The sequence below is a fragment of the Trichogramma pretiosum genome, unplaced genomic scaffold (genome assembly GCF_000599845.2).
Source record: "Trichogramma pretiosum strain Unisexual culture from Peru unplaced genomic scaffold, Tpre_2.0 scaffold29, whole genome shotgun sequence".
In the NCBI taxonomy this organism is placed as follows: domain Eukaryota; kingdom Metazoa; phylum Arthropoda; class Insecta; order Hymenoptera; family Trichogrammatidae; genus Trichogramma; species Trichogramma pretiosum.
The window spans coordinates 1,273,453-1,279,922 of NW_019641669.1; positions in this window are offsets into that span (position 1 = coordinate 1,273,453).

Below are 6,470 nucleotides of genomic sequence, written 5' to 3' on the forward strand. Positions count from 1 at the left end.
TAAAAAGAAAGCGTGATGAAAAAAAACTGTAAATTTGCACATTTCACTGTGTGCGATGTGCAGCACGATGAGCTGTGCATTCGACGATGCAACAAGCGAGACTTATTGAGTTATACGCAGACGGTTGGATCGATGCGATCGCGATCTCAATCCGACGTAGTAAAACGATATGTCAAACACATCGGAACGTTATATACGCGAAAAAAAAGAAACACGCGTGTAAGAATGTGTGCACTTGTACTAGCACGTATAGTGCGGGCGGCATGCATACTCTCGATCGACGCGATGAGTCAGACGATATTCAGATCGGAGAGCTGTCGTACTTATTGCGCCGCACCGCAAACGATTTATGTAAAAAAGAGTGTACGTTACCGGCCAAAAAATGACGAAAATCTTTACAATCATTGCAACTGGCACGACGAGTGCGAAACGATTGAATAACATCAAGATATGACCCATAACAAACAAAAATAAAAATATTTTGATCGAATCCCAACATGGGGTTTTTCGTAATTCCAGTAGTCTGCGCTACGTAATCCGCTAGAGGGCGAGCTCACGCATCGTACTCGTACCCAAAAATAAATGATACTTGGTAAACGTATGAAAAAGAGTGATGCGCTTAAATCGATGGTATTCGCATGGAATTTTCTTTCTTATTTTCGTTAATAGTGCATTATACCCATACCTTATAGACAATACGCGCGTATACATGTGAATCAAACTCGTCGACCTTCACCCAGTATTATAAAACGCAATATAAACACATTTGCGACGCGCATTCGTGTACACATTAGGTGTACCTGTATACGAGGTGGTCCGATGCACGGCGTGTGACGCGCTGCGTCGCAAGTAGCGAATCGCAGCGTTGAAAAATTGCGTCGCGCGCACTTATTAACGCGCTCGGGTACGACGCGACCGAGCTTATTACGATAGTGGACGAGCGACGCACGTGTCACTCTTATATCGTACGCGCCACTATGCGAGTTATCTGCGCGGAAACTCGTCAGAAACTGCGTTGTCTTGCATATTATAATAATGTACGCGTGTCTCCTTCCGTATAATTTAGTTTTGTGGCTGACGCTGCAGCTGCAGCTGTCGCCGAAGGCGATAATTTTTTGATTATTAAAATGTAAAAAGCTTCTCTGCTCGAAATATTGCGTGCATTTAGATCCAATCCAAATCGTCGCGCTCCAAACTCGTCAGAGAAAATGACATACTTGCAATTGTCTTTATTCGATATAGGATATAGACTCCCCTTTAATCTCTCGACAATCGAGTGCACAGACACGATCAGACGATCGTATAATAATTATTTCTGACAAAGCCTCCGCGAGCGCACAGATAAAGTCGAGCCTCGCTATGTCAACTTTTATCGTTTTCTGTCTCGCGCTCTCTATGTCGTTGTTATTTTTCATGCGTCGTGTGCGCGCTTTTATAATTTTTCATTACGTGAATATATATGTGAAAATGTGTGTCGCAATTGTGCAACCTCGATATGCGATGCGCACTGCACGCACACACACACACACACACACACACACACATTCACGACGATATATTAGTACGGTTAAGTAATTGTCTAATAATCGCGACGCACAGCGGCGCAATGTATAGCAACGGCGTAAATTGCGCACACACTACTGACTACGGCGTAAAGCGTGTGTTTTTTTTCTTTTTGTTTTGTCATTACATTTGCTATGGTGCGCATGAGAGAGCAACGCGCAAAAAACGATGACGAGTTTCGTCGAGTCTACGCGCTATAAGAGTTTTGTATACGTTTATGTGTTGTGTATTCACCTCCTATGTTTTGGTCGCGCGAAGTCGCGTGATTCACGTGTTTTGTTCGTTCGGTCGCGCGCACCGATTGTTAATACGAAGTAGCGCATATAGAGGTGTACAACAATATATACATGCCATGTGGAGTCTCATCGTGTTATATCTAGTAGTAGTGGTAGCATGAAGATGAAAAAAATTTAATACCTATACATTATATTTGCTATATGTGTAAGGCTTGTGGCTGTCGGATGATGAAATTCATGTTTTGAATTTCTTACATTATCGTATATACACTGCTGCACGGCGCGGGAGAGAGAAAAAGAGAGTCGAGCGCGCTCGTCCTCAGAGCGTCGAATGAAAGATAACAAGTTTTTACTTTTTTTTTTCCTTCATTTTTTTTCTTTTCACTAATATACCACCAACGATATATTTCATCAGTGAAGGCTCTAATTCAAATTGGCGCTTGGCAGCTCGCTCTTTCATTTTTCCTCTTTTGTTCTCGTTATTATTCAGAAAATCGTCCGCCAGTGACCTCGATTTTATATCTACTTTTATTTAGATCGAAAACACGATATAAATATTGAGAAACATCCAAGTTGGAGAGATCATTGACTTTGAAAAAATTACTAAATTATAACGATAATTTTGGGAATAATCCAATTGCTTTTCAAACCAAAATAAGAATATTCCTATATGCCCTGTAATATTCGAACCAACTTAGGTCTCTAATGGGTCTCCAACGCACGCCACGTTACCTCAATATCGTGCTCCGATTTATTATAGGATAGGCATCGCGCGCGAGCGAGCTCACGTGACATTTAAATGCATGTTTATACTTCTCGCGCATAATATTTATACGATATGTCGAAGGCGATCGCGTTCTCTCCTCTACAGCTCGCGATCTGTGGTTTTGTAAATCTATGCCATTAGCTCACGTGTGAAAGGCGTGTACATGTGTGTGTGTGCGAGCGTGTGCGGGCGGCCGTTGGTATATATTTTATATGTACACACATCGCGAGAGAAACAAAGAAAGCGAAAAGGTGGTTCTCGCACGGCGGTAGAGAGGGAGATCCGCGTCGACGAAAAGAAAAGTGAAAACATACATCGCGAGTGAGCACGAGCTGCTAGCTAGCTACCTATCCTATGTGCCATTACCGCGTAAATCGGCCTAAAGTAGAACGTATATACTCTCCTCTTGTTGTTGTTGCTGCTGCTGCTGCTGCCGTGACGCAGTAATCGTGCGATACATACACTCCGAGTTATTATTATGACGCCCGCGAGTCATTAACATTTCGCCTGACTCGTACTCGCGCGCGTATATACGTATAAGCTCGGCAGCCGATCGGCAGTGTGTGTACCAGGTGCAGTCAAAGAAAAACGCATAAACATGTATTAACGATATGTCTGTGTGTGTGCATGCGACTGTACCGTACTTTTACCGATGTGATCCTCGCGCATATGCTCCTACATATCGAACAGGTTTTAGTGCCGAATACACACACACGCATAAAGTAGCTCGAGCGTTAACTCTCGACTTTTCCCCTCTTTTTTCTCTCGCTCTCCCGTGTGGCTCTTACTCGAAGCTAGAGCTTGAGCGCCGTTGCCTATATAGTTTCGACTGTATGTGTGTGTGTGTGTGTGTGTGTGTGTGTGTGCTGTGCGTGGGCCACCGAGTATATACACATATTGGGTTACGTAAGCCGAGTGGGGGTGCCATGGATGGAAATTATTAATCATGAAACTCTTCGTTCGGCTGATGAAAAAACATACAGCCGAGTACACGAATGCTCGACCATGTTGTACTCGCGTGTTAGCCGCTTAAAANATACAGCAGGCGAGCGCGTCTCTGTTTTAGTACATGATCGATCTTTGGTAAATGTGGTACAACTCATAGTGATCTCGAGAAGCTTCATCATGTGTCCGTAATACAGACACGCGATTAACCAATATGATTTAATTCAATTGCGATATTAGACGAATTGTTGCACACATCATTATGACATTAAAGTCATATGAACGCCAAGCTGATGGTGGAAAAAGTTGAGTAGGAAAAGTTGCGCGTGCAACGATGCACTCGAGTCGGGACACGAAAATTGAATCACGTAAAAAGCTTTTATTTGCATCTGCATTTGGTTACATATACATCTGCCCATCGTAAAGAGCCGAGAGGCGCGAGAAGTATGTTACAAGGTCGATATTTTACGTTTCACGCGCGAGTTTGAACTCGTTTTCCCGATGCTTAAAGAGATCAGCTGTTCTCTATATGCTTACACATCTATAGATATATAGTTCGTGTACATAAAAACAATATGTATCGCAATAATGCCTCGAGACATCGAGAGTCGATTCGGGCGCAACACGAGACGCAGTCTATCTGCAGGCGATCGTGCGTTATAAGTGCACCCGAGCTTTTTCAACCTGCACCGGTCGCAATTAACGAGCGCTCTCGAGAGATTCGGTGGTGCATTACATCATTGACAAGCAAGGTCACACGTTGCCGTAATAAGCTGTATGTATGCACTGTGTGTGTACGTGTGCATATTGGCGGGAATATATAGCGCTGCAATGTGCGTGGATGCCTCGGGGGAATCGATTTTAACGACTCGCGAGCACACGTGACCAAGTTCTCTCACTCTCGTTCTCTCTCTCCCTCTTGGTTAGCGCCGGAAAATTCGTTAATATAATCCTCTATATAGATTCAAGCGGGGGAGTGAGCCGAAGGACAACGATATGAGGCAGATGACGACGACGACGATGATTTGGCTTGTACGGGATACATATAAATATCTAAAAATATTATAGCGAAGAGAGGATACGTATTTCGTCGAGGTCGAATTTTCATATATCGAATTACAAAGTGCGCCTGCGCCGCCCTCCCCCGACTGCGACGACGACGACGACGAGTCAACTGGCTGCGCTCGCGGGACGTTTGACAGCAGCACGAGCAGCTGCATCTGTGATCTACATGCAGCTGAGAGCTGATGCGTGCACAATTGGAGCACTAGTAGCAGCGCCACGCGCGTGAAAATTTAAACTTGAATTATTGCCGCGCGCGCACAGCTACGATCGCTGAATTGCGTTGTGCCATTTCGTCGCGTATTTTGATCGCGTTGAAAAAGTTACGGTGAAAGCAGATGTAGCAGATTTGACAAGTTTCACTCGTGAGCTCCTTTTGGCGGACTCCTTATCGTGTAACGCGATAATTATATTTTAGACGATGAGTGTGTTTGTTGTTTTTAATGCTGATGCTGTATACGCCAAGAGTTCCTGTCAACTTATCGCGTTTACCGACAAATCAAAGCTCATCGTTTTGACTTGGACAATGTTTGGTTTTGAAAACATGGAGTTTTTTAATTCAAAACAAAGACGAGAAATGATACCGTGTTTACGAGTTCGATCTTGAAGTGTTTTTAATTGCGTTTAGAGCTTTTTTTTGACTAAAATTGTACCGCAAATACTTGATAGAAAGTGAACGTTACCGATCATCTCGTCATAAAAAAATCGCTGCGAGTAATAAAATCACGCGAGCTAGTACCAATTTTATATCGAACTCGTTTTCGATTAATAGTTTCAAGAACTGAAAATTTCGATTTTTGTTAATGCGATCGTCAAGCCCAATGTCAGTCAAACTCGGTAGTTTTTTTTTCTTATTAAAATTAAAAAACGTAGCTCATAACGACGCACAGAGAACAAGTTTACCAGTCTCGAATTCAACGAGCTTAACTGTTTTTGTCACATCGTCCTAATCTTTAATGAGAGCGCACACGACTTTTTCTTCTCGCATATAATGTAACGAATATTAAGCGCTGCCGTTTGTCGTTTTGGATGTATGCGTCGTGTGTTATAAAAGAAAGATGAGACGCGTATATGTAACCCAAGCGATTACACAAATAGCCGCGACGGCTCACACACACAAACTCACATGCGTGTATGTACTATGTACTCGGCGGATTCGCTTGCCGCTCACGTACTATACATATATTGCATATATAGTACCATAACGTCGTTTTTTGCTCATACGTATTTGTTGCTCGTGCCGCTTCTCGCGTCTGTGCATATCGTGCATGCACCCGAGTCATATATACGCAATGATCGCAGCTCCTCTCGCAATTGTGCGGCGCGGACAGTTTGGAAAATTTGTTGTAACAAAACTTGAGCTCTCTCTCTCGAGTGTGCGGTATATACAATAATATGTAGTACCAACGCGTATATCTATACGCGCGTGTACCCGCTTATATATATATATGTTTGAATCGAGAGAGGTTATTCAACCTTTGCGGGGCCTATATGTGTGTGTAGAGCTCCGGCAGCAATAATGTATACGAGAACGATTGAAATCGCAGAAAAAAATACGGCAGAGGCACCAAATGACTCTCGTTTTTTTTTCTTTTTTCTTCTTCTTCGCTTTTGCTTGGATCTTTAACCATCGCGAGCTTTGCGCTACGACCTTAATAACTGTTTTCTCTTTATTATTAAATAATTCATAACTGTTGAAGACTTGAAGGTGAAAACGCAGGCTCTTGACAGTCTTTTTCATTGTGATGAACGAAGCTTTTATTGTTACCATGGATCTCGGGTTACTCAGCGTTCTCTTCCCTCGTACATAAGTATAATCGAATCTCACCCTAATTGTAACTATGCGTGACTTTGTTTGTTCGGAGAAATTATGTAACGTCAGTGAAAGAAAAAGAGAT